Here is a 16519-nt window from a genome sequence, read left to right as displayed (position 1 = left end):
TTGCTTTGCTGGGACAGAAGTGAACCACTGGTAAAGATTTATTAGGTTGAGATTACCCGTTTTCATAGTACAGATGTTGGTTAATATGTTTCTCTACTTTTTTTTTTCAGTCAGGTAAAGGTTATGATAAGCAAGCACTAATGATTTGGCTCATTCTCCATCATCTCTTCTCCAAATATGAATAACAGTATTTTGTAAGGTTTCTGAAGGCTCCTTGGTATTCTATGACTTATTACACATAATGAGCAGATCAGCCAGGTCTTATCGTGAGAAAAGGTTATTGGTTTGCAAACCTTTCCTAACAGGTATCAACTAAGACTTCTGTGCTGTGAAGAATGTGAGGATCTATTTCTTTCCAAAATTTAAACATCTGTCATACTAATGTCTGTATGTTACTTTTTGAATTAAATATCTAGAAAAAATTGTTTTACAACTCTGCTACAATATCCTTTTGGATCTCAAATATTTAAACTCTTCTTCCACAGACACATCAGCTACAGATCCTTCCTTTAAGACAAATTTCTGTTCTGATTTCTAACACAATTCTGACCCCACCCCAATTTTGTCCCCTTGGAAATGAAGCAATTTAAGAGCCTTCATCTATCATGGTGCACAAGTTCAGTAAAAAGCCCTAATGAGATGGAATCTTAATTATCTTTATTAAGTAATAAACGAATATTTATATTGAAATCAGAAGTTAATTAAACTTGAATACAGTACATTAGAAAACAGTTTTCATTGCTTCTAGGAAACAAAAGCTGTTTATAGCTTGCATAACAAAGTTTTCCACTTTTTTTTCTAATTTTTATTCTGTTCCTTTGACTTTCATTTTTCTTGAAACTGCCTTAAAAATCTTTCCCTTTGGGGCTATCATAGTAGAACTTCCCATGCCTTCCCACAACATCTATCTTGCCACTGCACATTATTTTTGTTCTCCATTTTAACCATCAAGATTTTCTGCAGCTGTATAGTCTCCCCTGACAGGCACCCAGGGTGTCATTCCCATTCTGTTCCAGGTCTCAGGGCCCAGGCACATGACTCTCACAGTAGTCAGATGAGGGACCAAAGGCACCACTCAGCACTTACCTCCTAAGCATGCCATTCACAGTTTTATCCCCTGAGGTTTGTTTGCCATTTTGATACCCTTGCTCAGACTGGTTGTGGCAGCTGGAAGGCGGTCCAAGTCACTCTCTGTATCGTATTTCAAACACACAAGCTTTCAAAGCAGGGAACCACTCACTGCAGCTTGATCCGGGCGGCTTAAGACTTGCTGGGCTATAGTACTTGTAGTGTCTTTGTCGTGCCAAGACAAAATTTCTAGCACATCTAATTCTGATGTTATTAAAGTAACAGATTCAGATCTTTGGAGAAGCAACCAACCCTTGAATAAGAAACTCACTCTGTAATCCAGACAGAGCGTTCTTTCACCCACAAAAAATTAAATACTAGAACTTCAGTTGGCATGACTGAAGTTACATGTTAGCTATGTATACACTGAAGGCAACACAGATTTAGTGAAGCAGTTAACCTTGGAGATTAAGCAGCATAAGGCTCCTTCCAGGATCTCTGGGATCTACAGATGGCAAGAGAGCACCAACAAGGCCAGGACAGGGCATAAACCAGGGAAGGCAGCTAACAAGAGTCTGTTTGTCCTGGCAGCAACTGTGCATTGGGGTGGTAGAAGGAAAAGTGCTAGAGGAAGAGCAAGGACTTTTAGATAGGATTTACAGAGTATAGATTTCACACCCTCGTTAAAGTTTAGCCTGTATTCACCTCAACAAGGGAGCAAGCTGCTCTTTCAGAAGTTTGTTTTGGTTGCTTCTCTAGCACGGATAGTCTGAAGATGATGCAGTGTCAGCATTCCTGCTCCAACACACACACAACACAGTGCAATCCTAACACAAAACTTATCTGTATTTGCAGCTTCCCAAATGACACAGATTACAATGAGATAATTAACTGCTCAAGAACAGCTATTCATTGAAAAACTCCAGCAGAGTAACAGCTATTTAAAACCTTCATTAATGTATCTGTCAAATCTCTGAGAAGAAATTCAAAACTTTCTTTAGATCAGTTCTTTTTGCAGCTCTTCTAGACCATGATAGAAAAAGCAAAAAACAAGACTTTTATCAGCTGAACTTTCAGGGTTTTTTCTAAAAACACAAAAACCCCGTTTCCACTTGCCAGTTGAAGCTTCTGGTGTATCCCCACCATGTGTGAAATAATTATACACGACTCTCTTTTATTTATAATTAGCAATGTCAAGTCCCTTTCTTTAGATAGCACTCATGGCATATTGTCTGTGAAACAGCAGCTCTGCATTTCATATTTGAAACTACACTGTTCCTTTTTCAACAGCTTCACTTCCTAAAGCCAAGCTCAATCTACCAAATGAAACATTATGAACACAGTAAAGATTTTCTATGCTCTTTATATAAATGGATGTGTACCCTTCCAAGTTCTGAGAAATAACGGGTAGCTTTGAAGCAGTTTTACTCTATTCTTAAACTTGTTACACAAGTCAGAGTGCAGTGCGTTTTGTAGTCATCAATAACTGTTAGCTATATTAGCAACACACTTTCCTATTTTTTCAAAACTTGTATAATCATGTATCTTGAAATAACATAAGAAAATTTAGTAATTCTTGACTCAAAATCCAGTCTGTGTCTGCTAGACAACAAAGCAACGCACAATTAAGAATACAATAAGTTTTTGGTTGTAGGCTTATGACATCACTACATATACTGCAAATGGTTTGAGAACTAAGGAAGATTGAATTTTTGTTCTTTAAAACTAGCAAGCAATTGCCAAGTTTTTTTTTTCTTCTATTTTTTTCTTTTAATAAAATATTTTATTAAAATATTACAGACTTTAAGGGGATACAGCCTAGCTGCATTTTAACTTCATCTGTTATTTCATAAAAGTAACAAAAAATGGCAACAGTGGGGTCATGGTAGCCTTCACTGATGAACAGCAAGAAAACCCAAGATGTTGGCGACAGCAACAAGATGTAATCACAAGATCACAGATATACTAAAACCCTTTTTACATTACCAGCTCAACTGGCAGTGAAGGTTGATTCTACCCATGATTTATAAAGTAGACTGATAAAGCATTTTCAGGATAAAAACTCAAATCCTGAAAATTAGTCTGCTAAATGCTATTGCTTAAGCACACATGGAATTTGTTAGCCTTACAAAGTGAGGGTAAGGGTGGAATTCAAGTTGTGTTCTTTGGCAGCTAAGCATAATGAACATAGATATTCAAGAACACCAAAGTTTTGTGCCTACTCAGCACTGAACTATTTTTGCTTTCTGCTAGTTTTACCCTAAATGCAAGACTGCTATCTGAAATAAAAAGCGTGTCAAAGTATCTCTGTCATTTATTGCTGTCTTTGATAACTCACTTATCAAAGAATATTACTGAATACCTCATGGTAATGTTCTTAATGGCTGTGCAAAGCACACTAACACAGTCAGAGCTGCTCTCAGACCTGCCATTCAGCCAGCATGTTATGGAAGAGAACCAGTGGGCTGAACTGTCAAGACATGTTAAGGATACTGCACGGTAAAAGTTACCTGAAATAGGAGTAATCAGTTATTTGAAGTACTAAGTAATGCCTGCTCCCTGTCTCTCCACTTCTGTAATGCAGGGCAAGGGACTGCATTACTTACTTGTGATGTAAAGAGCCATAGTCCACTGAACGCAGGTATAAATAAATTGTTACATTATTATACTTTTAAGACCAAATTAGGAAGGGACAAGTTAATATATCACATCATTTCCTTAATGAATAGGAAACAGTAGCAACTAGGATGAAAACTTCTCAGGAGATGGGGTCAGGAAGAGTATATACACCGCAGGCCAGTATTAAATTGCATTAGCACTACTACGTGGAAAGCTTTCACAACTCCTACACATAATTCATGCAGCTCTGTGACAGTGAAACTTGCTTAATTCAGTGCAGCTTTCCAAAAGATACTCTAGAAAGCAACTAACAGCACTTTGCTAGCAGCAAGACCGGATTTTTCTCCTGCTTTTACTTATTATCATAGCAAGTTCTACAGTAAACCTTAATGCAGAAGAACCAGTTTGGAGGGAAGCTGCTAGAGAACTCCTTTTTATAGATCCCTTCTGCTCCCCTCCATATGCTAGGGACAAAAGAAAGGCTCACAGGTGCCCAGGTGCTTGCCACATAAAAAAAAGAGAGAAAGCGCAGAAAAACAGAAGTAAGGTTGGAGTTTCAGCGAAAGGCAGAATTGCAACATCACAAGAGCAGATGAGAGCTGCAGCAGGTTCCACCAAGGTCTTCATGAGAAGGACAGTACTCCCACAAGGCACTCAGGAGAACTGGAAGTTGCCACTGAGAAAACATGACCATTTCCTATCAGGTGTTGGGATGTCCTATAATTGTTAACAAAAATGCAAATAAGTAAGAGTACATTCATTAGCCTGCTTTCTCCACACCTGGTATTGACTTTTAAACTGTACTCTTAAAAATTTAAGAGCTCTGACACCTGCCAAATATAAAATTTCAATTCCAAATGGCATGCTCCTACACAGAAAACAGTTTGTTACAACAGGTTCAAGGTTCATCTAACACAGTATCCTGTCTGTAGTAAGGACTGCTAGTGGATGCCTAAAGAAAAGGATAAGAATAAACACACAGCAATCCTTCCTTGATGTACTCTGCCACTTGACAGCAAGTAGCAGCTATGGGACCTGCTCCATCTCCTTTTAAGTGTACTCATGTAAATAGAAATAAGAACACATTAAAGTCCAAAGTTATTCTGAGTCTGAAATAATTTAAACCAACTTTTCACCATTTAGGTTACTGCTTTACTCCTTTTCATGCTGATGAATAAATAGGCACAGTTGCAACTGATGAGCCTCATTCATTTATTCCCTATATGAGGTTAAATATCAAAACCCAAATTATCTCTTCTTTTTGGAACCTGCATGCAACCACACATTCTGAATACAAAAAACTTACTCAATCCTAACACTGATACCTAGCAAAATCCTACTGTTAATTCTAAGATCAGAGATTTTGGTTACCCACATCAACAAGAGCAAATAATACTTTCAGAAAGTTAAAAAACTAGTTGCAAATTAAGTAAAATCTTTCTGTAAATGTGGCCAGCATGTAGAATCCTCCGATAAAATGGATCTGAAGGATAATAACATCTCATACTAAAATCCTAATTACTATATTTTAAAATTAACACCTACAAAAGACAGGCTTAACAAAAAAACATGTCTTGTCAAAATAGGGCTCTTGATCTAAGTAAAGTTAAAATAAGAACTCCATCCTGTAAAGTACAAATGCTAAATTCAAGTACTGAAGATTTTTGTGACATCTAACAATGCTGGTCACCACTGTCCAGACTATTCAGTCTTCTTCAAAACGAAGAACTCCAAAAATCCCTTAAAGCTATTGTCTCTGAAGTAATTCTGCAGTTTATTTGGATTATTTGGAGACAAGCAAAGACAAAGATGTGGTGAGGTGTTTAAGAAATCAAATAAAGAAAATTCTTGAAATGTAGAAAGGCGACTTGTAATTACAGACTAAATAAAACAAAGTTAAAACTTCAGAGGTGAAAGCACAAATGTAGAATGCAAAGCCCTCTGCTGCTCTTCTGAGCTCTTAGATCAAATATCATCATTTACGTTCTTCACATGCAACAGCCAAATTAGTAATGCTATTTATTGCTCAGCACAGATTAAACGTAGGCATTAACAAAATCACTAAGGAGCTGGTTTCACGGGTGAATTAAGTTATTCCCGGCCAATTTATAAAAATACTTCGTGGTACCGACGACCTATAAACTTCACTTTATAGGTCTCCCGAGAACGGCTGCGCACTCCGATGTCGCTTAATGCTTTAGACACATCCATTACTTGCTTTAAAGGAGCTCTCCTCAACTCCTCCCGACAGCCCGGCAGGTTTTAAAAGCGCGGCAGAGCCGCAGCACTACCCGGGATTAAATTCACCTCTCCCCCCTCCCTGCCTCTGGTTGGATTTCACCGCCGTGCCGAGGGGAGGTCTCCGCTCCGGGCCTGGCCGCCGGGAGCCGAGACCTCTCCTCACGACGGACACGGGAGCCGCCTCAGCCCGAGGGAGACCCCGGGGCGGGCAGCGGGCACAGCCCCGCAGGAACACCCGGGCGCCTCGCACACGCCCGGGGGGCTCAGCCGGGCGGCGGCTGGCAGGGGGGTGGGGGCCATCTTGGAACCGGCGCCCAGCGCAGGGGGTACGGACCCCCGCAAAACACACACACACACTTACACACTTACACTTACACACTCACACACACACACACACACACACACACACACACACACACACACACACACCTCAGCACCTGCCACATCCCCTCAGCCGACCCGGCCCGCCCTGCTCTCCCCCACCCCGCGGCCCCGCCAGCACACCGCGTCGCCACCGCGCCCCTCGGAGCCCCCCGCCCCGGCAGCGCTCAGCGCCCGCCCCGGCCCCCCCGCCACCTGGCCGACCCCCGCGCACGGCCCCGCCCCGCCTCGTCCCGAGGAGGCGCCTGCGCGCCGCGGGGCCGCAGCTCCTACCTGCGGCGGGGCCTCCCGGCTGCCGGCGGGCGCGCCCCAGCCTCCCTCTACCCGCCGAGCCGCACGCCCCGGCTCCCCATCGCCGCCGCTGCGCTGGGCCGGGCGCGGCGGGCCCCTCCTACCGGGGCGGGGCTCCCGGGCGAACGGAGCCCAACGGGCGCTCTCCAGGCCCGATCCCGCCCTCCCCCCGCACACAGGACGGGCTGGAGCCCCATTGGCCAGAGGAGGGAGGACGGCGCGGAGCGGAGCCCCCATTGGCCGCGGGGGAGGGGGGCGGCCCGCCCGACGGGCATCGCGTGACGCCCGGTGCCGGGGGCTCGGGGAGTGGGGGCTGCGGCGGTGTCCCCGCCGTGGAGGCGGCACCGGGGAGAACTTGGGCGTCACGTTGCCCGGGTCTGGGGGCGTCAGCGCGGTTGTGTCCGTGCTCGGTGTTCGGAGTTGGGGAACTTTGGCAGCGTGACAAAAACTGGGGCCGGGGGAATCCGTCACGGGAGCTGCAGGGAGGGGACCCGCCGGTTCCCGCTGAGCCGAGCCGTGCCGTGCCGTGCCGTGCCGTGCCGCGCCGCGCCGCGCCGCCCCGCGCGGGGCTCTCCCGCGGTCCGGGTCCCCCCCGACCTTCTCGGTGCTGCCTGTGACTGCGAGACACCGTGTTGCTCCGCAGTGCCCAGGGACTGCTGGAGCCTTCTCGGGCGGAGCGACCCCGTGTTGGCGCTTGGCCTCCTGCCTCGGGAGCTCTGAAGCCACAAACGAGATCGGGATCATTTTCTGAAGTTTGTGCAGGGCGAGAGCAGGAGAGCGGCGGGGCGGGGGGCAATAAGGAGGGAGGGATAAGGCCATCAGGTGGAGGCTGAGAGACGGACAGGGCTTGGTAGGTGGCAGGGAGAGAGGTGGCTTCACTTGAACAGGCTGCAGTCCTGTCTGTGTGTGAAATTATGAGACTTTATTCATTCAGTAAATATTCCTAATGGGTTTGGGGTTTATATAATAAAATACACCAAGGATTGTTCCAGTCTGTCTGAGTGAAGGAATGCACTGGTGTTACTAATCCGTGTGTTTGCACCCCCAGCACTGCCTCGTGTCCCCAAACCCCGGCGTTTACCTTTTAAAAGTGCAACTCCAGCCATCAGCAGTCTGTACTGATATTAATTCTTGGCTAATCTCAGCCATGTCATTGCAGGTGGGTTTGCACTGCTTTAATTGACATGTATGTGCTGGGACTTTTCTGCATTGTCTTCAAGTAGCATTTTGAGTGAAGCATTTAATCGTGGCAAAAATTCACTGAAACTCAGAAACAGTTCCAGATAACTATTGGTTTCTTAAGATTTCCTCTCTTTTCTTGAGGCAGGTCTTGAGAAAGATATAGTTGTGGAGTGTATAATGCAACTAATCTTATGCAACCTCCTCTGACATTTTTTCTTGTTCAATTTAAAGGAACAGCATTTTGGCACGCTACAGGACTATGTTGTTTCATTATACTGTCAATCATTTTTTGTTTAGATCAACAATTCATTAACCATTACTTCCTTCTTTTCCATATCTTAAGAGACTTGGGATGATATCATTTTGTGATCCCCAGCAGCTGAAGCATTCTTGAAAGCAAACCTATTGAACATATGTGGTTAGTTTTTGAATAAATTTCTATCTAATAGAGTAGCTACAAAGCCTAGAGGTGCTAGAGACACTTCAAAATGCAGCCCAACTTCTGGATAAACATATGATTTTTGTGTATTTTTTAGATTATATTTTAAATATTCACCTCACTTTAATTTTAAATAAATAGTTCATAAGATTAAACAAAAGCCAAGCTAATAATTTCCTTCTTTTTATGCTGAGTACCACCCAAGTACTTTTTCATATCTTAAGACTCTCAGTTGGGAAATTAATTAAAAAAAAAAACAAAAAAAAAAACCCACCAGTTTTGATAATTTATATGCAGACTTTTAGTTGAGATCAGGCTATTGTAGGAGAAACTAAAATTCCCCAGGATGAAAGTGCTGACAGACACTAAGCAACACTCCAAAACAAGGCTTCCAGCCAGAAAAAGGAATTGTCATTGTACCCATCCAACTATTACCCTTCTTTTCCTATTGTAGGGTTTGGCAAGAGTGAGTTGAGCCCTCCACTGGTTTTGAAAAAGAGCATACTCTCCACAAACCCAAAACAAAGCAAGTCCTGTAAGCTCAACACTTCCATGTGATAGCAAACAAGACCTATAACTAAGGACAGAATGAAAAGCTTTCCACAAGTCAGTGATTTTTCCAAACCCATGGGAGACAACCATCTCCAGTGGACATTCTCCAGCATGACTTCATTTAAGAACTAAACATTGCAGTACCATTAAATCAATCTGAGTCTGAGAGTCTATGAGATGAAGTAGCAAAAGATAGCTGGGGAGTTAAATGTAGGCAGGTTAGATGCCCTTCTCCCTTTAATTCCCTCCCAGGGGTTTCTCTGCTTCAAAAGGATGGGAAGAAATAAGACACTTAAGAAGCTGTTGTGATACACTTGTCTCCAAAACATTCTAAACATGATATGGATGCAGGATTTTCTTCTGGTTTGCTGACAAAATTGGAACACTACAAAAGCAGCATCCTACATTTCTCTCTCAAGAAATCTCTCTGCAATGCAGCAGTAGAAAGATGTCTCAGGTGGCACCACATCTTTAGATCACTGTAGGCCACACAGGCTTCCTGCTTGCCTCTAAAGATCTACCAGATCACAAGGTGTTAGCAGCTCTCCTTCCAGTAGCTATATTCTTGTTACAAGGCAATTAAAACTTATTAAATACCTTCCTGAAAGTATTTTTCCATGCAGGCAATTGCTGTATGTGGCACAAAGCTGTTATATGATCATTAATGGGAAGTGAAACAGCCAGTCTCTCATTGAGAATGTGGCCAACCATACGAGACAATTTGAGAACTCCTGTTTTAAATATGTTGTGTGTGTGTGTGTGTGTTGTGTGTGTAGAGACTGCTTTGGTGTTCTTCACCTCCGACACTGACACTTTTGCTGTGCATAGCTGAGATTCTTGCATAATTTAAAAGAGCTGTTTCAGGTGTCTCCCACTCTGTTCTGGAGCATTTGAGCTGTGCACTCTGGATTTTGGCACACAGCTTGTATCACATTACATTTATAAAAAGAATTTATCAGACTTGCTTACTTAGAAAATTTCCTAGAGAACAGGGATTTTTTTTTTCAAATACATATGTTTGAATGTTTCCCAAAGTCACAGCTGCCTCCAGTCAAGTTTTTATTTCCCGATTTTATCCAGACATGAGTATAATCATTGTTACTATTTTTTCTGTCTCAAATACCAGTATTGCTGGTGCAAATGTAATAAATAATCATAGACAGCTTTTATTCTGATGAATTGTAAATGCTTGCTGGATTTTTTGTGTTTCTGTTTCGCCTTCATAGCACTGCAGCAGACAGGCTTGTGGTTAGCACAAGGGACTGCCTAAGTGGAACTGGAACCATCAAAAAGTCTGTTTCAGTAATTGCAGACTGAGGACATTGGGAAATACAATGTTTCAGTCATTGCAAGCTGAGGATACTGGAAAAAAATGTGAAATAGATTCATTTATTAAAAGCACATTTATTTTATTTTATTACTTTTTCCTATCATAATTGAAAAAACTTCAGCAAAGCTCTCAAATATATCTAGGTACAGTAAATGGATTATGCAAATTATTTTATTGAAAGAACATTCACATTCATGTGTACACATTATTTGCCTGGTCTTCCTATTACAGATGCAGCCTGTAGTCAAATCCTTGTTTGTTAAAGCAAAGGAGTGCTCTAGAGACTCCAGATTTCTGACTGATATGGTAGAAATCTGTCATCTTTGTAAAGGGCACCTGGATCTTGAATACATTAATATGAATAAATATTAAAATATGCTAAATATTATGTTTCATTGGTTTAGGTTGTTTTCCTGAGGATAATATATGATATTTTAATGCTCATGAGCAACATGTCTGTGAGTCCCTCTTAACAATTTCTGAATTTTTCTAGCTGTGCTTAAAGTAATTTTAACTTTCAAAAATATCAGAGTGCCTAGGGGGGTTTTCCCCTTCAACTTGTAAGCATTTGCTGTCCATAGCGTTCTCAGTATTCTGATATATGAGAATTTCTCCTAAGGATCTAGCTACCATAAAGATAAATACATGATGTGGACAGACATCTTCAGGTCTGACCTTTTTATTCCACATGTTTACCACGGCTGGTATTGCTGTGCATAAGCTACTTTCAATACTGATACAGTTTTGATTAATAACCAAGCTAAATTTTTGTCCACATAATATCTCTTACTTCTTGCTTGATCTTAGTTTTCCTTGCTGCAAACCATGCTGATATCCCTCCTGCTGTTTATACTACCAATTTCTCACTTACAAAGTAAAAACTAAATAAAGTTGATTGAACAGAAATACAACTATTTTTCTCACAACTATTTACCTGTTTGATATTTCAATTTCTGTTGTACCTTAAATTCCTTCCTACATGTCTCCTATTATCTTGCTTCCAAAGCATATCAGATAAACTGTTTGTATGCTCTGTTTTATGCTCTTTCATCCACTTTCATGCTACTGATACATATGTATAAACTTGTCCAATTATCAGGCTACAGTCCAAGTTGCTGACCTTTCCAATACATCCACTGATGCTACTCCATCCATCTTGAGAAGTTCAGTTGGAGGCTTCTCTGAATTGGAATCTTCCTGTTCTGAAAAGCTATTATATTAATTATTAATGTTATTTCAGACCTTAATGGTGGCAGTTCTCCAAACCATATGATTCAATAGTTTCTCATACAATTCCTCATTATACATTGCCTGACTGTTCTTTGTTTTTCTATTAGAATTTCACACATTTATGATTTATTAATTCTGGTTTGCAGTTAAAACACTTCCATTATTGACATGCAGAAATCAAACATCTCCTCAGAGTTTTGCTACCACCTCTTGATCCCTGGCACACCTACTGATACCTTATTTAATATTGTTTAATGGTTAAGATTTACTTAACTAGGACACCACCACCAAATCGCACTGAACCAAAAGCCGAGATGTCCTTCATACTTACTGTTATCCATATTGTAATACAGTGCTTGGAGAGGAGGAAAAACCATATGGCTGAAACTAAGAACAAAAAAAGTGAGTGTTTGCAATACTTCTGAACAAAAAAAGGTGCTTATGACTTAAATGCTGATGTTAAAGTTTCTTAAAAAACAACTTTAGGATTTGTGAAAGACTTAGGAACATAATGAATGTGGAGTTTAGGATGTACTGTCCCTAATTAGGATTCCACTTTATTTTACTGAACTCCTGGGAGGGTGAACTGTTTGAATCACACAGTTAAAGTGTCACTGCTTTCTTTATCTTTCCTCACACTTACAGAAAACTACCATTATTACTGAATTTGCATGTGGCTGCAAGCCAAGAATGTGCTCTCTCATCACTGTGAGCCTGCATGTGTGTTTTAGTTTTTTACTCACAGACTAAGAAGAATCCTGATGCACAAATACAGAAACTAGGGAGTGTGATCTACCAGTCACACATGTGTTTTTAAACGGCATACAGAGCCAGTATGAAGAAGAATAGCATTTGGTTGCATAAGCAGCCATAATTTCATTTGAGTTTGCTATCTGAGTGCCTGATCTCGTTTCCCAACCTTCTCTCCCCTAATCCCCTTTTGCAGCTGGGAGGCAGAGTGCAGAACACCTGTGCAAACCAGAGCTAAGGTGATGAGCACAACCCCACTGCTCCTTTCCCTTTGGGCACTCTGTGGCTATAGAATGGAAAACAACTTGGCCTTTGGTATTAAGTTACCGTGAACAGTTATAAGCACAGAGTTTAAACGTCAGGGAATACAACTGCTCAGGTACAGACACAACACTAAGATTAACAGGAAATATACAACTAGAATCTCAAAAAAGCACATCATCAAATAAAGAAGGAGAGATTTTTTTCACAAACTAGCATACTCTTGTGGCATGTTTTGAGTCTAAAACTTATCTAATAAATCAGTGGTACTATGCTAACAAGAAAATGGTATCACTAATGCTGAGTGCCTCTGGCAAACAGTCTGTTCCAGAAGAAAGAGCTTTGCTCTTTCCTGAACCCGGAGCCTGGCCCTCCCTATTCACAAATATTGCTATGAGGAGATGATAGTCCAGAACAGACATAAGTTACCAGCTCTGTGAATATGTTCATATTTGAACAAAATTACGGCAGTTATAATGCTCGAGTAGCACCATCAGCATTTACGTGTTTAGTGAGTAGTAGAGAGGATCTTTCAGGATGAAAAATGATCACCTATTATTGATAAGATGTTCATTATCAATCCAGTTGTTATCAGTCATTATTAAGCATACTCTTTGTCTATCAGATTGTTAAACTAATGCTGCCTGACAAAAACTTAGAGCCATGTACTCTCCCTGGTATCAGGAATGACACCAGAAATTAATATTTTTTTTCCTCTACTACCTAGATAGATATACACCTTTCACACGTAGCAAGGTGTGGTCAAGCCTGCCCTTGTTGAACTCAGCAATGTTGCACTTAGTCTGTACCAAAAGGCCACAACATCACCAGCTTTAGAGCTTCCTGACATATGCCAGATGCCTTAATGTCTGTGCTCATTCATCGGATCTGGATGGCTCAAGCACAGAAAAATGCCTTGCAGGCAGCAGTGTGATAGTCTCAGATTTACCTCTTCCTAAGTACAAGCACAGATGCTTTGACCTCAGGCTGTAACAGAGTTTGCATCCAGGAAGAAGTGGATCACAGGTGTCTTCTGTGTAAATCCACGGACAAATATGTTATTTCTTCCCAGGTGAAACAGTAATTTCTTTGCAGTCCTCCAAGAACTCCTCTCTGTGCTCCTACCTGTGAAAAGTGATACAGACTATGAGCTGCTCAGGATCAGCAGAAACAAGGAATGTAAATCTGACCAGAGCTAGTGAGTGCTTTACTCCTCCTTCCTCACACTTCTCTTGTGCCTGCTCTGGACAGGGCTGAATTAGGAGCTCTTTTTTTTCTGCAACTGGAAGAGTAATGCCTTCTTAACATGACTGAGAGAAAAGCAAATGGCTGCAGCTCAGAGCTGTCATTTTGTCTGAGTGGTGGTCTTTCCAAGTCAACATTTTTATCTCTTTAAACTGGATACTGGACTGTGGTTCTTCTGTTTCTATTTTTGGTTAGCTCATTTAGAGTGAATTGTAAGCAGGCTGGCTGTGCTAGCTGCCTGCCAGCACAAGCCAGCCAATCTAGTGCAAAATCTGATTATCAGTCCTTTATTTTAAACTCACTTTAACTCTAGTACTGCACAGGTCTGCCAAAAGTGCTTTTCTCTATATAGAGAGGAATGGTCTTTTCTGCCTGGAGACTACCTTTATCCCTGTTTTGCCATCTTTTTTTGTGCATGTTTGTGCACATATATGGGAGGAATAGGAGGAAGGAGCAGTTCCCCTAAGAGACAAACATCCTTTTCTCTCCCTAAGCTGGAAACCTATTTAAATCTGCTTGCTGGGAATCAGCCCTTCAGCTGATTCCCAACACATGCATAAGGTAGAGTGTGCAGCTCTGCTGAGTTTTTAAAGAGCCCATGCAGTCTGTTATGCAGGATTTGACCTTTCCAACACAAGACCCAGTTTTTTAGCTGTTTGTGCCAGGCTACAGCAATTCACACTGGAAAAGTCTATACTGATTGTCTGCATCATATGGATATTTTTCTTGCCCAGAGAAAATATTGACTGAAGTGTTTTGTCATTTCTGAACTTAGATAAAGGAAGATTGTAGCATTTTTCAATAGGAAAAAAAAATCAACAGACAAAAATTAATCAAACTTTTTATGGAGAAAGTTTGCTTTGAGGTTGAGCAAAGGAAGGCCTTTGTCAGATGCTTTTCAATACACCAAAGTAAATCTGCTCTCGTTTGGCTACATTTTAGGGCATTTTAAATCTCAGTTTACAGAAACACTTGTTATTGCTTAAGGGTTAAGACTGTCCCAGAGCAAGTTGATGCCTCTCACAGTTGTAGTCCTGTTGTTTGTGCATCGTTTCCACAGTTCAACTAAGGCTCTCCATCCCTTCTCAGCTCCCAGCCTGGGCATGCACTCTCCCCACAAAGCCACTACACATGCTGCAGCCCAGGATTACACAGTGGAGGCAGAATTTCCCAATAGTGGTTGTTTCCAGCTGCTACACGCTAAGCCGGAGCCAAGCAACGAATGGAGAGCTGGGACACTTTCCTGCACTTTCAGTGACCTCTCTGCTGGCATCTAGGCAATATGAAGAAAGAAGATATCTGATTCAGAGGCAGGCAGAGCAAGAGCCAGATCTAAGGCTGTACTGGATATGGATGCATATGGGGTGAACAGTAGGACTCACAGAGAAGGCAGATATTCAGGACTGACAGGACAGGAATACTATTTTGAAACCATCAAAAGAACAGACAACTGATAGAGGCTGAAAATCCAGAACAAGGATATTAGGGTTGTAGGCTAAAGGGATGACAGATGTGAAAGTAGGATGAAAGAAACAAAGTACTGAAGAAACTGTGGCACAAGAAAACAAAACTGGGAAAGAAGTTGAAAAGGAGAGGGAAGGTGTTCTGAGAAAGCAGTCCCAGGAAAGAGAATGGAACCAGAAACCAGCAGAGATGGGTACTGCTGGCAAGTGGACTGAGGGAACCAGCTGGGAGGGAGCCAGACGAAAGAGTCAGGAGGTAATTCAGATCACTTGAGCAAGGAGATGGACAGTGTAGGCTCAGCTCTTACTCTGAATACGAGGGTTTGTGTCTAATGAATGGCAAAACGAAAACGAAAACAAAAAAAGCAACAGTTGCCAAATTATCTTCTTAGTGTACAAGTCCTGTAAGTATTCTCTCTGAGAAGCCAAGAGGGATCCTAGGACACGAGGAACTGCCCATCCTCCACGCGGGACCCGCCCCTGCCCCACTCGCAGGCCGCAGCAGCTGCTGCAGCTCCGGCCGCCCCGTCGGGCTCTGCCCGGGACCGGGCTGTGCCCGCTCGACCGGCTCAGGCAGGGACGCTGCAGCCCGTGGTGGGAAGGTTTGCTGACGGCTGTTCTTGGAAGTGGCGTTCCCGCTGACATGTCAAGTTGATGAATACACTCGCTGCGTGTTCATTTTTTTCAGGGTGGATCCTCTAGATCTTTTAGTGCGATTTTTACTTGCTCTCGCTTTGCCACAACTTGGTGGTCAGGCAGTTGTCTGCACTCTGATGCCAGATATTAGGCAGAGAGGTTTTGGCTGTCTCAGGACTTTTGCTGATTAAATAGTTGATAGTTGATAACCAATAATAATTATGGAAAGTTAAAACGGTGAAATCTGCTGTGGATTAAATGTATCACAGGCCACAGCACTCATCAGGTGAGTAGCAGATAATGATTATTATCCTTGGCACTGCTTTGTTGGGTAGACTCTTGCACTTATTTTGAAAACAGTTCCTGATCTTCCTCCTCTGACTGATGTGTATGGCCATGGCTTTGAGTGCCTAAGTCAGGCTGATCCCCCTACTCCAGACTGTGTTTAACAAAAACTCCAGATGTATACGCACAGGTTTTCTGTGTGCAGAAGGCTGTTAACCCACAGAGCCTTTGGCATACCTGATGCCAGTCTTCATTTCTCTCTGCAGCAACATGTCACCATTTGGCTTGAGCCAGTCTACTGTTGTTTAAGACCAGCCAGGAACTATTAGCACTTAAGAATCTCTTATATTGTGGTGTTCTGTAAGCCATGAACAAATACGTTCAATCTAGCGCAGAATATTGTGGGAATCCCCCTTCTGGAGCTCCAGAAGTGGGTTTGTGGCCCACAGCCTATGAAAATCTTTACTTCATAGTTAACAATTCAGTGTCCATTGGTACTCCTAGTGAGGGTGACCTAAGCTTCATCAGTGGACTAGTATGTCAGAT

General features: G+C 42.2%; 1 protein-coding gene across 5 annotated transcripts in view; it reads right to left on the bottom strand.

The window, feature by feature from the left end:
• The window catches only part of MPP7 (MAGUK p55 scaffold protein 7), a 142329-nt gene extending 135618 nt beyond the window's left edge, over window positions 1-6711 (bottom strand). For 4 of the 5 annotated variants that reach the window (XM_071734950.1, XM_071734947.1, XM_071734951.1 and 1 more), the window contains exon 1: window positions 6583-6711. The gene's annotated coding sequence lies outside the window, so the exon portion shown is untranslated. The remainder of the gene's footprint in view (window positions 1-6582) is intronic. The other variant, XM_071734948.1, reaches the window with a different exon arrangement.
• Window positions 6712-16519: the final 9808 nt, after the last annotated feature.

The sequence above is a fragment of the Heliangelus exortis genome, chromosome 2, assembly GCF_036169615.1.
Source record: "Heliangelus exortis chromosome 2, bHelExo1.hap1, whole genome shotgun sequence".
In the NCBI taxonomy this organism is placed as follows: domain Eukaryota; kingdom Metazoa; phylum Chordata; class Aves; order Apodiformes; family Trochilidae; genus Heliangelus; species Heliangelus exortis.
Note: the sequence above shows the minus strand (reverse complement) of the source record. Positions and strands in the feature narration are given on the sequence as shown.